Source organism: Schistocerca gregaria, chromosome 9, assembly GCF_023897955.1.
Source record: "Schistocerca gregaria isolate iqSchGreg1 chromosome 9, iqSchGreg1.2, whole genome shotgun sequence".
In the NCBI taxonomy this organism is placed as follows: domain Eukaryota; kingdom Metazoa; phylum Arthropoda; class Insecta; order Orthoptera; family Acrididae; genus Schistocerca; species Schistocerca gregaria.
This window is the reverse complement of record NC_064928.1, coordinates 245393891-245417214: the sequence shown is the minus strand read 5'-3', so window position 1 is coordinate 245417214 and position 23324 is coordinate 245393891. Positions and strand designations below refer to the sequence as shown.

The 23324-nt window shown below is 45.1% G+C and overlaps 1 protein-coding gene across 4 annotated transcripts in view; it reads left to right on the top strand.

Moving 5' to 3' along the window:
- The window catches only part of LOC126291658 (G-protein coupled receptor moody-like), a 467186-nt gene that overhangs the window by 367410 nt on the left and 76452 nt on the right, over positions 1-23324 (top strand). The gene's annotated exons all lie outside the window — the stretch shown is intronic.

The following is a 23324-nucleotide window of genomic DNA, read 5'->3' as shown; positions in this document are numbered from 1 at the left end:
GGTCACATAGCCATTCTGTTTGCAGGCGGAAAAATTTGTCTGCGGGTATCTTGGAAGCTTTCTACTTCTCCCGATATTTTTGAATAGCTGTTTTACTGAATGTAAATTGATGTAAAAACGTTACATGTGCAGACCCCTTTGTATAAGAGTTAAATCTTACAAAAAAAAATCATCCATTAGAAAACGAAAGACGTTATTTCCGTTGACTGTAGCGGTAGCTTTGTGACAGCACACATACTTGCAGAAACATGTGTAACAACTGAAACTACAGAAAACACTCATCATTAATGATATTGCGACATTTGTGAACGGTTTAGGAAAAGAGGAAGAGTTTTCTTCCGCATTAGAATTCTGTTTCAAAATACACTGACGGAAAAAAAATCGCAACAACACTAAGTTGTTGCCCAACATAATCGAAAGTTGGTAGGCGTGTTTCTACACCTGAAAGATTATGTCTATTCAAGTGCCGCCAATCAAGTTTGCTTGAAATACACGCTGTAACGGTCTTCAGCATTTTTCGGCGTTGAGATTGGACGTGGTGAGTTGACGTTAGTCAAAAATGCCTGTGAGGCGATAAAAACACCATTATAAACTCGTCACTTGAGTTTGAACGAGGTCGTGTAACAGTGCTACGAAAAGCCGAATGTTCCCTCTGCGTTACTGCAGAAAAAACTGGCAGGAATATAAGCAGAGTACATGATCGCAGGCTGCGGTGGTCACGGGAATGTGCGGTCTGAAAAAGACCGGACAGTCACGTGGCGCCACCAAGAGGAAAGACGATCGTAATCGGCGCATGGCTCTGGTGCATCGTACAACATCTGCAGCACCAATTGGAACCCAGTTGCCACCACTGTGACACGACGAATTGCTGCAAATCGCTTACTTCGAGGAGAGCTCCGAGCCAAACGCCCTGTACTCTGCATTTCACTGACCCGCAAGCCACAGCCACTTGCGATTTCAGTGGTTTCAAGCAAGAGCGCAGGCCACGTGCTGGCCAGAATAAAGCCAGCCGAGGGGCCTACAGCATACCCGTGTGCGTGCTAGAAACGCTGAACCTACACCCAGAGTTACGTCTGGAGTGCGACTTCGTAAGACAGCAGGACAGAGCACTCTCGTCGTCCGGTTCTAGGCGCTTCAGTCCGGAACCGCGTGACCGCTGCGGTCGCAGGTTCGAATCCTGCCTGGGGCATGGATTGTGTGATGTCCTTAGGTTAGTTAGGTTTAAGTAGTTCTAAGTTATAGGGGACTGATGACCTCAGATGTTAAGTCCCATAGTGCTCAGAGTCATATGAACCATCTGAACTCTCGTCTTTCTCTCACGCATTCTCACTGCAAATTTGTTCCTCTGTCTAGTGATTCGACATGTTGTGTTGCCATTCGTGAACAGCTTTCGATGGGCTGTTTTCCAACAGGATAACACTCGCCGACATATCGCTCTTGTAACCCAACGCTGGAGTAGTTATCCCATGGCGTCCCAATGTGCTCGACTGGAGAGAGATCTGGTGATTGAACAGCCAAATGAAGGATGTCGACGTGTCTACATGTTGCCTTGGCCTTCATCATCAGATCTGTCTCCAGTTGAGAGCATACGGGACGCCATGGGATGACTACTCCAACGTCATCCACGACCAGCATTAGCCGTTCTGTATCGACCGACCAAGTGCAACTGGCACTGAACTCCATCCCAGACACCGACATTCGGAATCTGTACAATACAACCCATGCACGTTAGCATGCCTGCATTCAATATTCTGGCGGTTAAACTGATTATTGTGGTACTAGCATTTCACATTTGCAATCGTTTATCTCGCGCTTACATTAACCTGTGATCTTGCAATGTTAATCACTTAAATGGGTTACCTAGACAAATATATTCCAGAAATTTCAATACTTGAAATTTTTTTCTTTGGGTGTTGCGATTTTTTCCGTCGGTGTATAACATACAGTTGCGCAGAATATTGTATTAAATGTACAGGCTGATTCAAAAAGAATACCACAACTTTAAAAATGTGTATTTAATGAAAGAAACATAATATAACCTTCTGTTATACATCATTACAAAGAGTATTTAAAAAGGTTTTTTTTTTCACTCAAAAACAAGTTCAGAGATGTTCAATATGGCCCCCTCCAGACACTCGAGCAATATCAACCCGATACTCCAACTCGTTCCACACTCTCTGTAGCACATCAGGCGTAACAGTTTGGATAGCTGCTGTTATTTCTCGTTTCAAATCATCAATGGTGGCTTGGAGAGGTGGCCGAAACACCATATCCTTAACATACCCCCATAAGAAAAAATCGCAGGGGGTAAGATCAGGGCTTCTTGGAGGCCAGTGATAAAGTGCTCTGTCACGGGCTGCCTGGCGGCCGATCCATCGCCTCGGGTAATTGACGTTCAGGTAGTTACGGACAGATAAGTGCCAATGTGGTGGCGCTCCATCCTGCTGAAATATGCCCCATATACAGACATTGTGACGGTTGACTTTCCCGTTAGTGTGGAAAGTTACTTCATCACTAAACACAATCTTTGAAACGAAAGATTCATCTGTTTCCATTTGAGCAAGGATAAAATCACAGAAATCGATTCTTTTAATCTTATCAGCTGCAGACAGTGCTTGAACCAATTTCAGACGATAAGGTTTCATAACTAACCTTTTTCGTAGGACTCTCCATACAGTTGATTGTGGAATTTACAGCTCTCTGCTAGCTCTGCGAGTCGATTTTCCTGGGCTGCGAACAAATGCTTGCTGGATGCGTGCTACATTTTCATCACTCGTTCTCGGTCTTCCAGAACTTTTCCCTTTGTACAAACACCCATTCTCTGTAAACTGTTTATACCAACGTTTAATACACCACGTATCAGGAGGTTTAACACCATACTTCGTTCGAAATGTACGCTGAACAACTATCGTCGATTCACTTCTGCCGTACTCAATAACACAAAAAGCTTTCTGTTGAGCGGTCGCCATCTTAGCATCAACTGACGCAGACGCCTAGTCAACAGCGCCTCAAGCGAAAAAATGTACAACTAAATGAAACTTTATAGCTCCCTTAATTTGCCGACAGATAGTGCTTAGCTCTCCCTTTTGTCGTTGCAGAGTTTTAAATTCCTAAAGTTGTGATATTCTTTTTGAATCACCCTGTATTATTGTTTTTCCTTAAACCCTACAACTTTTAAGAAAGTGGCTCATAGTTTGAACTAATAACCTTGCTTTGAGGATATTGTGTGAATTTTTTCTGAGCTGTTCTTTTTCTGATTGGTTTCCATCGAACAGACGCGTAAATAAGTGTAATGAAAGTATTGTTTAATCACCTTGCTTAATGTAGATTAGTTTCTTCCTTTCTTATTTTGTTTCAGTGAGGATAGGACTGTAAGGACGTGGAGTTAAAGAAAATTAGAAAATAAATCTCACCAAATTGGGTAAATTTGTGACAAATGCTTGTCTTTATATGGATAAAACAAAATTCACAAGAATTTGTAACGAAGATATAACTGCGTGTCATAAAGAAACTCAGGGTGAGCGCGTCTTTCGCGAAAGACGAATTTAAGTCTCTTTTTCCCAGTCTTAGACTTCGAGTCACAACGTGGTCCCGAAGTTGGTAACTTTTTGACAGTTATTATTTTACATCCCGAATATCTAACTGCATACAAAACTGTTGTTTCTACCAATATTGAAGGATAAATGTTATATAACCCCACGTAAGTGGAAATTAAATGACACAGTAAATAATTTTATAGTGTTGCGTTACATAAAGTGATAGAAGCGTCGCAAAGTTGCCCCATTTTACGGTACCGGTACAGTAAGTATTGTATATTTCAAAATATTTTCTCGGCTGAAGGGTACTGAAATGAGGTTCGGACATCCCAACCACTCATATGGGGGAGTGCAATTACGGTTTAAACAAACCATTAGGCATGTAATTTCCGTCCGTAGCTGCGACCCGCCTCTCTCGTGTCTGATGTGGTAGGAAGCCGCTCCCGCCTCCCCTGTACCGGCAATAAAGTCGCATCAGCTTCCGGCGGCTGGGCGCGGGTGCAGACACTTGCTGCCGGGCTGCAGGAGGTCTTCAAAGCGCCGCCACTGTCTCCCCGCCGAGGTATTAATTCGGAGGGAACAATGGGGAGGGTTCGGTATTTACTCCAAAGCGGCCATTGTTGGCGGGTTCACCGAACGGAATTACGCGGCCCGGGCAGTCAGGGGAAATAGCGGCAGAAATTGCACTGGCGCAGCCGCCGCTATTCAGTTCCCCGGGCTAACTGGCGCGTCGATTTATGAAACTATTCCGCCGCAATTAGTTAAAAAGCGCTCGATTTTGCACTCCCCCCCCCCCCCTCCTCTCGTCGCGCGCACCGAATCCAGTCGCCGTTATTTCGTCAATTCTTTTGTCCGTACACGCTGCCCCGCCGCGGTGAATATCTATAATCAGTGGCAGTGGGGTGGGGTGGGCGAGCGGTAGAGGCTATTAACCCGCCTGAATGCCCCAGCTCTGGTGAGGTGTTTATTTGGGGCCACATCCGGGTGCAACGCACTCTCCCTATCCGATCCGCAAAAAAAAATGTCGCGACTAGGGCGTCGTTCAACTGCGGTTTTCTCGAAAACTAATTACGGGGCCAGCATCGAAATTAAAAGCGGACGTATCGCGAAGGAATTATCCGAATGGGACGGAAACTGGTAGATGTGATGTACATGTACAAACACGTGATTACAATTCCAGAAAATTGGATGATTTATTCAAAAGAAAGAGCTTCATAAACTGAACAAGTCAGTAGCGCGTTGGTCCAGCTCTGCCCCTTATATAATCAGTTATGCGGCTTGGGGTTGACTGACGGAGTTGTTGCATGTCCTCCTGCGTTACTGGCATGCACAGTATGTGAAGTTGTTTCTCTCTAATAAATCATCCATATTTTCTGCAACTGCATTCATTTGTTTTTATGTACGAGTACATGTATACCACATATGCAGTTTTGCGCCCAATTCTGAAAATTCCTTCGTTTTGTCTTAGAGTGAATTACCTTGCCCAGAAAACATGCAACATAATCTCCATTTCCAAATATGTGCTGTGATCCACGCGCAACTGAACTATCGCGTGTACGACGTCGACAGCTGAATGACTGCTTCAGAGTAGAAAATCTTTCGGTGAGGTTTTTCTGTCGTGGTTCTGTGCGGGAAGGCAGCGGTCGCGACTGAAGGGCGTTGTGCTGCAGCTGCACTTGTAAATCCTTTAGGGACGGGGGAAAAAAGTTACCGACCGTCTTCCTGATGGATAAAAGACCGGATTAGGCGCTAGTATGACTTTGGAGATGGATAAACCACAACAGTATCGAAATTTTACGAGAATGACAGGGATGGAGATGGAAGACATACTATTTATAACTGGATCCAAAATTGCCAAGCAAGACACTATTATGGGTAAATCTATTTCTGTTAGTCACAGACTATTTGTGAAATTAACACGTAAACCTATCCCTGTGATACACTCCGATTTTGATTGGCTATGAATATGTTATAGCAAAAAAGGGACATATTTTTTTATTCGTGCCCATACGTCCGTTAAGAGGGTGAAACGCACCCTGAAAAAAAAATGAGTTCAGTATTTCTGAATGAATACCGTTGAAAAGCATCAAATAAAAGTTGTATGGTTTTTAATGTACGTTACAATGGTGCACCGAGATTTGTCGAGGAAGGTATTTTCTTTAAAAAACAAATACCCTCCCCGACAAGTCAGTTTTTTTTTATTTGTTTCGACATTTGACTAACACCAAAACGTATAACATTGTTAATACCAAATTCGGTCATACATGATCAAGTGGTATTCCAAAGAGGTATATGTCAGAAATGAGCTAGCTCGCATCTCGTGGTCGTGCGGTAGCGTTCTCGCTTCCCGCGCCCGGGTTCCCGGGTTCGATTCCCGGCGGGGCAGGGATTTTCTCTGTCTCGTGATGGCTGAGTGTTGTGTGTGTTGTCCTTAGATTAGTTAGTTAGGTTTAAGTAGTTCTGAGTTCTAGGGGACTGATGACCATAGATGTTAAGTCCCATATATCGCTGCAGCGCGCCCGCGCGGTGAAATTGCAGCCAAAGTTTACAAATCTGCTTTTTCCGACGATCCCTGAGTGAATATCAATTTGTGACCAATTTGCATAACTCCTTTGTGGTTCGTCTTTTTTTGTGTATTAGTGTATTAAATGCACTTCTTTTCAAAGGTGTGTTCCACTCCCTTAACAACCGTATGGCGACGGATAAAAAATCGTGCCTCTTATTTTGCTCTACACTACAACATATTCAAAGGCGATCAAAATCGAGATGTATCCTTTGGTACGTTTACTTGTAAGATTTCTAGATCAGCTGCAGGGTCACAATTATTGAACTATACGAAAAATACGTAAATTAGCTACAAACTACAGCGTCCACACACTTTCTTCAACATGCAAACGTCACTACAGATATTCAGATTTATCTGTATCTGCTATCATTGGCCATAATGTGACACAGACGAATAGCGAAATTCTGCATGACCCGCTGAAGTGTCGGAACATCTTTGCTATCGATGACGACCTGAATGGGTGTTTTCGGCTCAGCAATGGTTTTGGGTTTATTGCTGTACACCTTTTCGTTAATATAGCCCCACAGAAATGAGTCGCATGTGTTCAGATCCGGACAATATGGCAGCCAATCGAGGCCCATGCCTGTGCCCTCTGGGTACTCCAGAGCCAGAATGCGGTGACCCGAACAGAGTAAAGAGACATCTCGCCCCCGAAATGTAAGTGGGTTTCGTCGCTAAAACAAACTATACAGCGCACACTAATTCTCGCCATGCCCCGCGGTCAACCGTGCAGTTTGAACGTCCTAACGTAAATTGTTCAGAAGTTATAGCGATTTTATTTTATATAGTTCAATAATTGTCACCCCTTACATTTATTCTCTTTAGTATTTTAAGGAACAACTACGATGAAATAACGTTACACCAATTTCATCTTGATACGCACAGACGTTCATAAGCCAAATACGGTGGATATTGGGTAAATTAAGCATTTCGAGCCATACACTTATTTGAACGTTTCTACTTTTATTGAATCCTGAAGCTTCGTTCTTCAACAGCCAATACAATAACATAATCAATAAATTTCACGTCATATACAACTATAGGTACAGTTGCATTATTTGAAGTTAAATGGCAATTTTCCGAGTTCCAAAACGGCTACTTCCAATGTAACTTGAATTCATTCTCTTTGTTAATTAATCTCTGTTGTAAAACTGCTTTGACTGATACCTTAACAAATAAATATTCTGGCAAATTTCTTCTGTGGAGGTGTTAAAAACTGCAGCCATTTCTGCCAACATACTTTGGTTCTTATCTCAGTTCCTGTAGTCCAGTAACTGTACAGCACTTCTCTAACATTCTGCGTGGTGTCTGTTGTTTCTATATCGTGTCTCCTTACCACTTTCGCGCAACGACGCTGTGAGAGTGTTTTTTAGGGAATTGACTAGTCTAAACCTGGGACCTGTTGCTGGTAAGGAGACGCCAGACCACACATGACATGTAGAAACCAGAAGAGTTCAGTGACACTAGCGATGATATAACCAAATACTTAATGATTTCACCGTCAGCTCCACTGCACTCCCTGTAAAAGAATCTTAATACTAACTAAATTTAGTGGAAGGGGTTCAAGGCTTTCCTATTTTTAGTTAGTTGGTAAAATAACGTCGAAAAAGCAGTTAAGTTTACCATTGGAATTCTTATTCTACTCACAAAACATTGTTTATAAATTGCACTATTGATAAAAGGAAATGTTTCAATACAGAATGGTAAAAACCAACTGCGTTCAACAAAAATGTGAACGAAAATTCCCTGAGTGGGTTTCCAAGTTCTACAATGGATCGAAGGATGACCTATGCCTATATCACATCTATAATCTAGGTTTAAATTAAGTTTCACAAAAGAGAAAACTATCAAAATGGTCTACAGTGACCCTCAATTATCTTTAATTACTTATCTAACTTGTCGTAAATTACAGTGGCTGATGTGGCTTCTCAATAACTATATAACAAAAAAAAATCATCGCGTTTCAGATTTTTACTTCAAGTGGCAAATGTGAACACCATGTGCTTTAATTGACGATCGACACTAGTATTACGCAAAAAGGGGGTGTCACAGATGAGACTTCTGCAGTTCTGAGTGAAGCTTTATGCGCTGTTATGCGGCATCGAGTGCGTTCATTACTTTGTCGGTGTTCGGCAGGGGGCGGCGGCCGGCGCAGCAGCCATCCAGCTCGCCGTCTCGGAACTAACTCTCCTCCTAACCTCTCCTTACTACAATTTACCGAAGTTGCTTTAAAAAAACTATCTGTCTATGTTTTCATCTGACCAATCAGGGTCTCAATGTTAACCTTAAGCTCCGCCTACAAAAATTCTGTCCATCCAATGAGAAACGTTATACTTTTCATGGTGGGGCAATGTTTTTAAAGTTTGCAACGTAACAGAGACGCGAAAAAGTCTCACGCTAAAACTTGCAGCTGGTGTGGTCCTTTTAGCGTTATGTTCTTCTGGAGGGCTCTATCTTTTAACATGGGCTTGGGGGTGGTCCTAACGGTTAGCTGGCGACGTGGGTGTCCGTCCCTTATCGTAGGGCCTTCTAACTTAACACGGTTCTGCTCTCGGCTTCTGTTCTCGTTTTTTCCCTCGGAACTGCGTCTGTCTCACGGTGGAAAGGGATGACATGCATTTAGGCATTCTTGTGTTAGTCTGTGGTATTCCATTTGCTCACTCGTTACTCGTATTACATTGGTTAATTTAATGTCACGATTTATTCGGAGCTATGTGACATACTACTGGATTTGCTTATCATGGCAGTGTTTTCATGGAAGGTGTTGGATTTGGCTGACACGTTACACTTTCCTCGCACAAATTCATTAAATGCACAACTTCGTCCTGGGTCCACTGCCTGGCGGCTTTCTTCATTACTGTTTCTGCCGACACATCGCTGACATTCACTCTCAGTGCGTATCCATCGTGACAGTAACAATGTTGGTACGTGTGCACAGACTGTCACATTGCAGTGTTAATGTGGTGCAGTGCACAGGGCTCTAGACTTCCATTCATATCAACATGGAATCGAGGCACTTTAATGGCAATTTCTTTTACTTTCGATGTTAATTGTATACAATGTGTCTACGATTATTTATGTGCTATCTGTTGCGGCGTATTATTTAAGTGTAGAACTTTCGAAATATGCTAACAGCTCGTTTTTTATTTTTCGTTTAGGACGTAAAACGGACCATTTCTTCTGTCGGAAACATACGAAGCCACATATTATGGCTCAAACCCGCGCTTTTGTGGGTACTATTATTTAATGTGTGCACGAGTGCAAAATATATTACCACGACTCGGTGCTGTACAAATCTGGGACGCAATATGGCCGCTCTGCAGGCTCCGAATACTCTCAGCTCTTCCGACAACGCCGGTGTAGTTTTTCCTGTCTGAGAGCAGCTCTCTGCAGATGGAGGTTCTAAAGGTATAACCTCGCAGGAGCGACTATTTGAAATGTTTCCTCACTTTCGGATACTAGCGGCGAGTTGACTTTCGCCTCTGTTTGCACGGCAGTTATAGCTCGCAAAAGCTCTCTGAGACTGGAAAACTCTCACGCGTATACCTAGCTTAAGCGACTTTGACAAGTGGCGGTTTGTTATCGCTTCTCGAAAGCGGCAAAGTTTGTCGGTTTTTTTGGGTGCAACTGTCGTGAAGAGTTGTGGGAAGCGGTTGCAAGACGTCGAAACCGCGGGTAGGCGGCAAAGCGTCGGAAGTTTTCGCCTCACCACATAACGTGGAGGCCGAAGACAGAGGACAGATGGCGATGTGGTAGTGGGCGTTACGTTCGTATTTGTGCTCTAACTGCCAGACAGGGATATATTCAGCGTAGATGTAAGTACAGAAATCACTGAGAACATTTGAAAATTAAACTACCTTGAGGTGCACGGGGACAAATTTTTCGTTAGGCCTACGTACCTCAATGGCACACCCATGAAGTAGATCTCAAAGTAAAAATTAACACACATCTAACCTAATGACTGTAGCATGTTGTCGAAACGATGTCATGACAATTAAGAACTAAATTCCGCCCGAACAGGACATGAGGGCCCAAAGGTACCGACCGGCCACCGTGTCATTCTCAGCCAAACGGCGTCACTGGATGCGGATATGGAGGGGCACGTGCTCAACTCACCGCTCTCCCGGTTTACGAGATCGCAGCCGCTACCTCTCAGTCAAGTAGCTCCTCAGTTTTGCATCACAAGGGCTGAGTGCATCCCGCTCGCCAACAGCGCACGGTAGGCCTGATGGTTACCCATCCAGGTGCAAGTCCAGGCCAACAGCGTTTAACTTCGGTGATCTGACGATTAGTGGAAAATAAAAGTGACTGAAGCTGGAAAAATACTTTATAGTCTAGGGAAAAACGCTACGGATGCTCTACGCAGAACAACGCAATATCACACACCGACGACGCGTTTGTGACTTCATTACTTGCATGCTTTGACAACGGCTGCGATGAACACTTTGTTCGCTAAATGCCGCCGACGACTGACGGGATCTTAAGCTGGACAGTGTATGGCGAAGGCAACAGCTACAATCGTGTCGCAGATCGAGAGGTAAAAGGAAGTGTCCACAAAAGGCTGTCGCGACGGCTGTGACTGGCCGGCGCACCAGCTCGACGCCTGTTTTGCTCGCCGCCACGCCCCGCTCCCCCTCGCCGCCTTAATGAGAAAACTTGGCGGCAATACTGGACGACCCGCTCGCTCGTTAAGAGCCGGCGCCGCCGCAACCACCCTCCGCCAGCCACCTCGGCCCTGCCCCGCAGCCAGGCACTGCAGATTTCTGGCGTAGCCCTCTCCCACTGCGAAACCGGAAACAAATGGCTCATTTCGAACGTCCAACAAAATAACACAGTTACTCAAAACGGAACGTTGTTGCGTGACTACTCAAACCAACGTACTGATGGGAGAAATGGGTTAAGATTGATATTTCAAGTCCGGTCCTTACAAGGTCATTAGAAGTGAGGCACAGAATGGACATCGCTGGAAACGTGCAAAATATATGCAGGGTAAGGCAGCTAAGACAAGCCGTCCGAAACACGGGGGGAGTTTGGCCAGTCACGAATTCCTCTTTTATTCCAACCTCTCTCAGTGTAGCACTTGCTCCTTACATTCTCAATTGTTTGTTGGATATTTTCCGATCTCTGTCTTCGATTACAGTTTTTACCCTCTACAACACCCTCCGGTACGTTGGAAATTATTCCGTAATGCCTTAACACATCCGCTATCACCCTCACCCTCCTTCTTGTTAGTGCCTGCCAAATGTTCCTTTCTTCGCCGATTCTGTGGAGAACCTCATCATAATCCCTGCCCACCTAGCTTTCTACATCCTTCTATAGCACCGCATCTCAAAAGCTTTGATTCTGGTTTCCCCATTGTCCATGATTCACTACCATACAATGCTGTGTTCCAAACGTACATTCTCAAAAATTTCTTCCTCAGATTAAGGGCGATGTTTGATGCTAGAACACTTCTCATAGCAAGGAATTCCCTTTTTCCTGTTCCAGTGTACTTTTTATACCCTCCTTGCTCCTTCGATCATGTGTTGTTTTAATTGCAAGGTAGCAGAATATTCCTTAACTTTTCACGGTCACCAATTAAGTTGCTAAGTTTATTGCTAATCTCGTTTCTGTTACCCCGCACAACTTTCATCTCTCTTCTGTTTACTTTCAACCCATATTTTGTACTCATAAGACCGTTCACTCCCTTCAGCAGATCCTGAAATTCTTCTCCACTTTCACTCAGGATTGGAATGTCATCACCGAATCTTATCATTGATATCCTTTCACCTTGAATTTTAATCCCACTCTCGAATTTTCGTTTTATTTCCGCCATTGCTCCTTCGATGTACAGAGTGAACAGCAAGGTCGAAAGACTGTATACCTGTCTTACACTGTTTTTAATCCGAGCATTTCATTCTTCGACTTCCATTCTCGTTGTTCCCTTCTGGTTTGTTATACACATTCTATACCATCCGTCTTTCCATATAGGTTGCTGCTGTTTTTCTCAGAATACCGACGAATAGTAGTGGACCTAAAACTGAACCGTGTGGGACTCCATTCGTTATTTCTGCCTGGTCACCAGAATAATCTCTCTCCTTTACAAATAATTTAGTGCCACTTTTTCGAGTCGCAGTCGCATAGCTCAGTCGGTAAGACTTGCAAAGTGCAAGGATCGTGGTTCAAGTGTGGGTCCAGGAAGAAATTTTAATATGTAGGAAACATCAATTTGTTAGTTTATTTCGTAATTCTCTTTTAGTATTTTCATGAAGAGGCGATCCTCTATCAAATTTTTGGACTGAAGGCTCGGGTGGGTAACGAGTGTGGAAGAGAGATTAGCTGAGTGCGTCAACGGTGGAGAAGTGAAGGCAGTGGGAAAGAAAAACCGTGTGGGTGGCTTGTTTGCAGTCGGAGGCGGGAGTAGAAGACACCACGCCCCTGAAGGAAACAATTTCACGGTGTCTCGGAGACGCGCCCTGGGAGGGCAGTGGCGAGTCAAGCAGAGTAAAGGGCCGGCCAGGAAAAAGGGCGCAGGGCGTTAACCCTTAGGGCGGTGTGGCGAGCTGCGGCGGCTACGGGACGCACGCATAATCGCCGCAGGTGCGTGGCCGCCACAGCCATCACCCTCCAGGGTACCGGCACTGAAACTGAAACGGCCAGGTCTCGGCGAAGCCATTCTTACGAAGTCGATCGCAATTGCTTCTACACCTATACGAGTACTCCGCAAGAAATTGTGCGGTACACGGTGGAGTGTGTCTTGTACCATTGCCAATTAGCTTTTTTTTCTTTATTGACAAAACCATTGTAATTATACAAAATTAACCCACTTCCTTATCTTATTAGTGGGTCATAATAATTATACATCTAATACTTAATTTGCAGCTAGTTACAGTTTTATGAGTGAGCTACAGTTAGTTTTTCATACAATGGGTATTTAATTTCTAATATCTACAGCTTATATGTAATTCTTATAACTAATCCCTATCGCCTGCAGCGTCACATGTGTGCCACTGAAAGATATAAACCTGCTTTTAAGTTGCCCTGTTCTTCGAGCTAATCCCGAAGAGCGGGCCCCTGGCACTGGGCAGGCCTCGATGTTGATTCGCTGCACTTCCCTAGCATAGTTTCTCCGAAACTAAGTCCTACAAACTAACTTATCCTGCGTCATTTCCGGTGCGCGTCGTTATCGCTGGTATTGACCACCACTCCCCCTAATCCTGCGCGTGGCGGATTCCAACTGTGATGGAAAGTCGGCCAGGCCACGCACAGGCGGTATGGGAACAGGGCTCTGGACGCAATCAGTGGTGGTTGTCTTTGTTATTTAATTTATGTCCCTCAACTTTCCGTAATACCTCGTTGGCCAATGTGTTTAAGATCTGGAAAGTGCCCTCCCGTCTAAGTAGTTAATATGTGTCATAGTTTGGTAGTCTGTCTCGAAGTGTCTTGAAGAGGGGAAATTCGTAAACTACATGGTCGGGCGTACACTCCGAATCGCCACAGTCACACGCTCTCGTAGCCCTCTTCCCAAATCGACGTAAGTATGTCGGGTAGGGTCCATGGCCAGTAAGAAAATGGATCAGTCCTCGTGTGGGCTCCAAGTATTTCATTTCCAAGCGTACCCTCACATCAGGTATGAACTGGAAAGTTCTACGTCCAGCCTCTTCTCCCTCCGAAGACTCCTGCCAAAGTTCCTCCCCTCTTTTCCTTATTTCCCTTTTATCCCCCACCCTTACACCCATGATGTCTGCAATCTTCTCATAATTTCCCTTTCTGGCCCAGTACCAAGCCGCTTATTCGCTTATTTTGATGTCCAGAGGGCAGAGCCCCATTATGACTGATGGGGCCCCCCGTGAAGATGTTCTGTAGGCTCCCACAGCTCTTAATACCATGCTTCTCTGGACCCTTCTCACTGCCATGGCGGGCACAACCCTCGTGCGCCTGTGCGACCAGACTCCTGAGCCGTAGCCCACAACTGAGGTTAGGATACTATTGTGGTAGAGTTTAATCAGGTGTGGTGGGGGATGGAATCTTTTATGACCTACTGAGATGAGGTTGTTTAATATCTGGAGATCTCTCTGGGTTTAGTCATGTGGCACAACTGTTGGAGTTTCTCTATGGCTCTGTCAATTTTCGGTTCAATGTCTTCACGGCTACGGCTACCGACCAACAGGAGGAGGTCATCCGCTAGGCCATCACCTCTAGCACCTCATCACTTTGTTGTAACCTGTCTGGTAGTGGCTCCAGGTGGATGTCCCAGAAGAGGGGTCCTAAAACGGATCCTTGGGGACATCCTTTAGTGATTGCTTTTCCAGCTCTTTCGTCAGGGGATGATAGCCAGACCTCCCGATCCTTACAATAGCTCCTCAGCTTTCCTGTTTCACTCGCAAATAGAGCGACGAGAGAAAGACTGACTGTAGACCTCCGTGCGATACCTGATTTCCCTTATTTTGCCTTCGCGGTCCTCATATGAAATGTACAGGGGTTCGACAAAAATATGGAAATGTTGCCAGAAATGTGTGCTTCAACATACGTGCACATTACGACACACAGGAACTAATGACATTAGCTGCCACTGGACATCGATTTAAATCAATAGAGAAAGTTGAAAATTTGTACCAGACCAGGATTCGAACTGGGGTCTCGTCCTTACTAGGCACGTGCGCCATCCGGATACAGTGGCCGTCACAACTACACGCACTACCCTAGCACGCCTCCTGCAGACCCAAACCCTCAACTTATCCCCACACTAGTAACGAAGTCCGCCTTGCACATTATCCTCATTACGAGTACGTGCGGCATTTCGACGATTCCGAGTGTGGTGTGCATCAGCACCGAAGTAATCGACTGGTCCTCCTCATCTTATTATACACTACTGGAAGATGAAGAGAGGACACAATGAATTCGTCGACCCAGCAGAGAGTAGTTTTGCTGACACGCTCTTGAGAATGTATACAACAAACGATCATACCAGCAGTTCCATACTCACCTGAGTACAGTCGACAGGGCAGGGCATGCAAAATGTCGGCGGTAGTACCGTGTATGCCCCACTTTTCCATCGATGCAGGCTGCACTTCTCCCATTTAGTCAATAACAGAGGTGACGAATGTAGTCTTGCGTGTGGTCTGCCATTGCAATTTTCACCTGGTGCCTTAATCGGGGCAAATTTCCTGTTGCCCTTGCGCATACGGAAAGATGACGTTTGACCCAGTCCCAAACACGTTCATTGGGGGACAGATCTGAGGATTACGCTGGCCAGGGTAGTGGATATACGCCTTGGAGAGGAAGTTGGATGTCACGGTATACGTGTGGAGTGAGTGCAATGTCATGTTGGAAAATGACATCGCCCTCTCGATACCAGAACGGTGGCACGACGGACTGAATGATGTTATGGATGTACTGTGCACTGTTCAATGTTCCCGCTGCGGTCAACAGAGGTGAATTGTCATTAGAACACATGACTACCCACACTATGATGCTGGGTATTGGCCCTTTGAACCTCTGTCGTGTACACTCTAGACGTTAGCGCTCCCTTACACGATGCCACACGCGAGTACGACCATTAGTGGCACCGAGGCACAAACGACTATCGTCGCTGAAGACAACACGTCTCCATTCGTCTTTTTGTAAGAGCCTAGCGCGACACTACTGGAGGCGGGCTGAACGATGAAGCGAGAGCAGAAGAAGCCCTAACGCGTCCTGGGCGGAGACTGTAGTGAATACCCATCGCTGATAATCGCAGAACACGGAGTTCCTAATTTTTTGTGAAGTCGCGGTGCGGTCCCATACGGCACTTCGTAGACTGCGATGGTCTAGGCTCGCATTAATGCATCGCCGCTGTCTGGACCCAGGCTGAAGGACACGTGCTCCTTCTGCTGACGGCTGGTGAAAACATCGATGCATTGTAGAGACCTCTCACCACATGCAGTATGACTGCCTTAACTCCCGCAGACCTCCTTCAAACTCCTTCAGAAACGGTTCGTGTACACGCTGTTGCCGCTTGGTAACTACACTACTGACCATTAAAACTTCTACACCAAGAAGAAATGCAGATGATAAACGGGTATTCACTGGAAAAATATATTATACTAGAACTGACATGTGATTACATTTTCACGCTATTTGGGTGCATATATGCTGAGAAATCAGTACCCAGAACAACTACCTCTGGCCGTAATATCGGCGTGTACAGGTACAACTGTACATGCAGCTTCAACACAATACCACACTTCATCAAGATTAGTGACTGGCATATTGTGACGAGCCAGTTGCTTGGCCACGACTGACCAGACGTTTTCAGTTGGTGAGAGAGCTGGAGAACGTGCTGGCCAGGGCAGCAGTCGAACATTTTCTGTATCCGGAAAGGCCAGTACAGGACCTGCAACATGCGATCGTGCATTATCCTGCTGAAATGTAGGGTTTCGCAGGGATCAAATGAAGGGTAGAGCCACGGGTCGTAACACATCTGAAATGTAACATCCACTGTACAAAGTGTCGTCAGTGGGAACAAGCGTTGACCGAGACGTGTAACCAATGGCACCCCATACCATCACGCGGGGTGATAAGCCAGTATGCCGATGACGAGTACACGCTTCCAATGTGCGTTCACCGCGATGTCGCCAAACACGGATGCGACCATCATGATGCTGTAAACACAACCTGGTTCAAAAAATGGTTCAAATGGCTCTGAGCAATATGGGACTTAACATCTGAGCTCATCTGTCCCCTAGACCTTAAAACTACTTAAACCTAACTAACCTAAGGACATCACACACATCCATGCCCGACGCAGGATTGGAACCTGCCTAGAACCACTCGGCCACATCGGTCGGCAAACAGAACCTGCATTCACACGAAAAAATGACGTTTTGCCATTCGTGCACCCAGGTTCGTCGTTGAGTACTCTATTGCAGGCGCTCCTGTCTGTGATGCAGCATCAAGGGTGACCGCAGCCATGGTCTCCGAGCTGATAGTCCATGCTGCTGCAAACGTCGTCGAACTGTTATTACGGATTTCTCCTCCTTACACGAGGCATCACAACATCGTTTCACCAGGCAACGCCGGTCAACTGTTAGTGTATGAGAAATCGGTTGCAAACTTCCCTCATGTCGGCACGTTGTAGGTGTCGCCACCGGCGCCAACCTTGTGTGAATGCTCTGAGAAGCTAATCATTTGCATACCACAGCATCTTCTTCCTGTCGGTTAAATTTCGCGTCTGTAGCTCGTCGTCTCCGTGGTGTAGCAATTTTAATGGCCAGTAGTGTATATTGCAGACAGAGACGAGCTCCGTGTGCCACTACAAACTGCCTGCTACTGGCTGTGGAGGTGAACAACCACTGTTAAGCTTTCAACATTCCACGGCTGAAAACGCAGTTCGTGGCTTGTCTGCAGTGCTCCGCGTTTGATTGTCGCATTAACCGCACTCTCGTACTGCCCAGTGCAACTATGGCATGCCTTAGTGGCTAGTGTCAGGTTGTTCTTTTTTCGTTTTCCAGTAGCGTACATGTGGTGTTTTTTTTCTTTCGGACGTGCGCGGGAGAACAGGCACCACATATACAATTAAGGTGAGACATGTCCGAAAGAATACACACCACGTATATAGTTAAGGAGAGGTTGACAGTTGGTCACTTTAGTGCGAATGCACTCTACGCTCTAACTCCTACAGTGATCGGCGAAATGCGAGTAATGTGGATAGTGGGCAGTCTGCACTGCATCACTAGTGTGTGGGTAAGTTGAGGATTTGTGTCTGCCGGGAGGCGCGCTGGCAGTCCGTGCAGCTGCGATGACCGCTGTGTCCGGATGGCGCACTGGTCAGCGCTCTGCCTAGTAACCGGGAGGCCCCAGTTAGAAAACCAGGTCCGGCACAGATTTTCAACTTTTCCCCACTGATTTAAGTCAATGCCCACTGGCAGCTAAAGTCGTTAATTACTTTTTCTGGATGTGAGGTCCGCCAGTTACGCAAAACACCGTTTTTATCAGTACCCAAACATGTTTCGGCACCACTGTGCCATCATCAGTGGGTTTCCGTTTTTATTTATTCTGCAATATGAACATTTTTGCTAAATGATTATAAAACTATGTGCATTTTTATATTAATCAATTAACAAAAATGTTCATATTTCAGAATAAATAAAAACGAAAACCCACTGATGATGGCACAGTGGTGCCGAAGTAGCATGTTTGGGTACTGAGAAAACGGTGTTTTGCGTAACTGGCGGATCTCACATCCAAAAACAAATTTTAACTGCAAACACGGCCAATACCAGAAGCTGCAAATCGAAAAGAGGTCATTAATTCCTTTGTGTCTCGACGTATTTATAGCGGCCGCGGGATCTAAATTGTGCCTGCTGTTTCGCACATGTCCGAAAGAACAGACACCACATATACAAATGCAGATTCCAGAAGAGCCTGAAGGCTGCCCTGTAGTATTTGACCAAGAACGGCATTTGTGCTGTGTTCTCAATATGTTGTAAGTGTCAGTAACGTACTGTGTAATTTTGAGTCCATTATGTCGGAGGTAAATGTGTTGAAACGTGGCATAATTGTCGGTGTTCATACGGTAATCAAAGGATCCGAACGGTTGGGCTGTTTCAGAAAGCACCGTATCGACGAGTTGTACCGAGTGCAGGGAAAGCTGTAGAACATGACCCGAAAAGTCACAACGCTGTCGAGGTTGTGTGGTGCCTCATTGTGAGAGACTATGATTCAAGGGGGTTGTGACAAAAAGTAAGACGACGACAGGTGCAAAAGTCACTGCAGAACTGAATGCCGCACTCGCGAATCCCCTCTGCACCAAAGCAGCGCGAAGGTGGTTCCAGAATCAGGGAATTGCACTGTAACAAGTGCGACAGGCGTCGAACCCCAGACCCCCGACAGCTCTGCAAGACAACGCATTCCCATTTGCATGGTTGCATACAACATTCTCGATGTTGCGTCTGCTACTAATGTACCGGCGTTTCACATTTCCAATGGCTTATCTCCCGCATACATTGACCTGTGATTTTGCAATGTTGATCACTTAAATATGTTAGCTAGACAAATGTATTCCCGAAATTTCATTGCTCTAAATTAATTATGTCGTGTTGTTGCAATTTTTTTCTGTCGATGTATTTAATCGGCGTGACTGTGTAAAGCAGCACAGCACTAATACTGTATTAGATCATTATACAATTGTTTTCTAATTCATCTCATTCGGCTTACAGTTTTTGCATAATCTTTGTGTCAGTCCCTCCCATTAAATTGCAAAGAGTGTGGTGTAACTCACCAAGCCACGCTAAAGTTTCCCTACAACAAAAAACCAGCAATACGGGCTATTTGTGGTGTAACCTGAAGAACGCCCTGCATGGGCCTTTCTCCCAAGGACACTTCGCGGAAAGTCGGTGAATGTAAAATTACACAGCTTCGAGCTCGCAACGGACTCCTGCCGACAATCGTTGTTCCCGCAACCAGTCTCGACTGAAACAGGAAAAATGGCTAACGGACAGTTGTACACAAAGTATGCTGCGACACGTACTATTATGTGGCTTGTAGGGTAGAGATGTATTTCCGCTACAGTCCCAGACCTTTTGTGATTCAACAACTGAAGGTTGCAGCGCAGTCTATGGTAAGAAATGGCCACGGAATACAACCGGTAATAAATCATGTTCCGATAGCTTATTTTTTTCTGTGTAAACAACGGATTCAGAAAATACGACTCTTGCAGTTATTCGACTTTGGCAGGCATCTACGTTTCCTCTAATCTAGTTGCACCCTGCAGGTCTCATATAACTCTATTTACGAAAAGTATGCCACGCTCTCAAGTCTTGTTCACACGAAGTGATGAGTGCTTTCGATAAGGTATCTCAAAGTGACTGTATACTGCTGGACCTCCAGAAGACTTTTTCACACCGTTTCTAACAAACGGCTTCTAATTAAATCGAGTGGCCGTGGAGTATCTTGTCTGTTTTGCCACTGGATTCGTGATTTCCTGTCAGAGGGGGACACAGTTCGTAGTAATCGACGCAAAGTCATCCCGTGATACAGAACTGATACCTGGCATTTCACAAGGAAGCGTTATAGCCGCACGGCTGTTCCTAATCTCCATAAATGATTGAGGATACAATCTGAGCAGCCCTCTTAGATTGTTTACATATCATACCGTCATTTATAGTCTGGTAAACCCAATGTGAGGCCAAAACCAACTGCGAAACAGACACGATATCGGTATGGACGAAAAGTGGCTACTGTCTCTAAATAATGAAAGGTGTGGGGTCATCCACATGAGCGCTAAAACGAATCCGTTAAATATTGGTTACATAATAAATCACATAAATTTGAAGAGTGTCAATTCAAGTAAATACTTAGAGACTAGAATTACGAACAACTAAAGCTGGAACAATCACATAGATAATGTTGTGGGGGACAGGAACCAACGAACACGATTTACTGGATGCAACAGGTCTACTAAAGAGATTGCCAACACTACATTTCTCCATCCTGTTGTGGAGTACTGCTGTGCGGTGTGGGGCACGCAGCAGAAAAAATCGAGGGAGGACATAGCACAGTCGAAAGATAAGCAGATCGTTTTTTATTGCCGCAAATAGGGAGCGAGTGTCATGGGTGTGATACACGAGTTAGGATGGCAGTCGTTAAAACATAAGCTTTTTATTTCAAACAAATTTGAATCGCCAACTTTCTCCACCGCATGCGAAATTATTTTGTTAATGTCCTCCTGCATAGAGAGGACCGATCATCGTAATAAAATAACAAAATCAGAGTTCGTACAGACAGATTTAAGTGTACGTTTTTCCCACGCCCTGTTCAAGAGTGGAATGCTAGACAAATGGTTTTTATGAATAAAAACCGCTTTTGTCTTGCTCCAATGTATTTACCTTGTTCCAAACGCGTTACTGATGATGATGATTGGTTGGTGGGGCGCTCAATTGGGCGATCATCAGCGCCCCTACCAAGTCCCAATTTTTACACACTCAGATATTTTACGCAATCCAATGTAGCCACTATCACGAAAGATGATGATAATGATGAGGACTACACAAACACGTAGTCCCTGGGTAGAGAAAGTCGCTAACCACCCGGCTGGGAATCGAGCCCGGGACCCCGTGTTCCATGGGCAGCAACGCTAGCCCCTATACGACGAGCTGCGGACCAAACGCTTTACGCCTTTTACTTTATGACATCTTTAACGGAATCCAGAATGATATAGCTTTGTTTTGATATGAGATATTTGTAGATTATAAAACAGTTCACGGGGGCTTGTTATTTGACGTAGATAAGCGCTCAATTGGTTTCTTGCAGTTATTCGACTTTGGCTGGCATCTACGTTTCCTCTAATCTAGTTACATGCTGCAGGCCGCATATAACTCCATTTAGGAAAAGTGTGCCACGCTCTCAAGTGTCAAGTGGAGAGTAGTCATGTAGACGTAGATTTGATTGTTTATTAATTATATGTCCCGTACTCGCCGCACGAGGAAGATGTACCTGGAGGGGCTGATCTGTTAGCGCTGCAGCCGCGCGTGCGTGTTTGGAAACAGATGTTTTGGCGACTGCGGATTACATCGTCGTCAGCAGAGCACAAAAAGCGCCTGCAGTAAAGCATTATGGCGCCGACGACGTGGGAGGGGCAGCGATTCATCTCCCGCGGTCGGCTGGACCTCTGCCAGAGACAAAAGCAACGGAGGAGCGACCCCGCAATAAATACACTGTGTCGCTCGCAACCACAAAGTGTCGCGCTCGTGTACACGCAGAGGCTGGCGCGACCACCAACTGACGCGGACACCGTGGCTAGGCTGGTACAGTAGCTGCCTGTCCAGCTCTCAGTGAACTTGACGTTCGTGGGAAGGTTGCCCAATTCTTCCCGCCGTCAGTCAATAGTGTGTCCAACAGTCACAACGAATTTTTCTTATTAAGTCTCAAAATACCTGTTTCTGCTTTATTTGTCACGAGTCGGGAATACTGGACACATTATAACACTCGGTGCTCTCATCCTAAGACAAATTCCCATTTTTTTAGTCATCAGTCTTCTGTCTGGTTTGATGCGTCCCACCACGAATTCTCCTCCTCTTCATCTCAGAGTAGCCCTCGCAACCTTTGTTTTCCCTATTTTCTGGATGTAATCCAATCTCTGTCTTCCTCTACAGATTTTACCCTCGACAGCTCCCTTCTAGTGCAGTGAAGTTAGTCCCTGATGTCTTCACAGATGTCCTACCATCCTGTCCTACTTGTCGGTCTTTCCCACATATTCCTTCCCTCGACTATTCTGCGGAGAATCTCATCCTTCCTTACTCTATTAGTCCACATAATTTTCTACGTTCTCTTGTGGCACCACATCTCAAATACTTCAATTCTCTTCCGGTTCTCCCACATTCCATGTTTCACTAGCATACCACGCTGTGCTCCCAACGTACATTCTCAGAAATTTCGTGCTGAAATTAAGACCCATGTTTGATACTAGTAGACTTTTCTTGGGCAGGAATCCACTTTTTGACAGTTCTAGTTTCCTTTTGATGTCTTCCTTGCTCCGTCCGTCATTTGTTATTTTGCTGCCTAGGTAGCAGAATTCTATAACTTCATCTACTTTGTGACCATCAACTCTGATGTTAAATTTGTCGCTGTTCTCATTTCTGCTACGTCTCATCATTTTCGTCTTTCTTCGATTTACTCTCAGTTCATGTTCTGTATTCATTAGACTGTTCGTTCTACTCAGTGGGTCATGTAATTCTTCTTCACATTCACTCAGGATAGCAATTTCATCAGCTAATCTTTTCACTGATATCTTCTCACACTGAATTTTATTTCCACTGCAGAACCTTCCTTTCATTTCCCTCATTGCTTCTTCGATGTACAAATTTGACAGTAGCGGCGAAAGACTACATCCCTGCCTTACACGATTTTTAATCCCGGCAGTTCGATCTTGGTCTTCCATCCTTATTCTTCCCTCTTCGTTCTTATAAATATTGTATATTACACGTCTTTCCGTATAGCTGATCCCTATTCTTCTCAGAGCTGCGAACATTTTGCACTACATTACATTGTCGAACGCTCTTTAAAGGTCGACAAATCCTACGAACGTGCTTTGATTTTTCTTCAGTCTCGCTTCCATTATCAACTGCAACGTCAGAAATCCCTCTCTGGTGCTTTTGCCTTCCCTAAACCCAAACTGATTGTCATCTAACATACCCTCAATTTTCTTTTCCAATCTTCTGTATGTTATTCTTGTAGCGACTTGGATGCAAGAGCTGTTAAGCTGA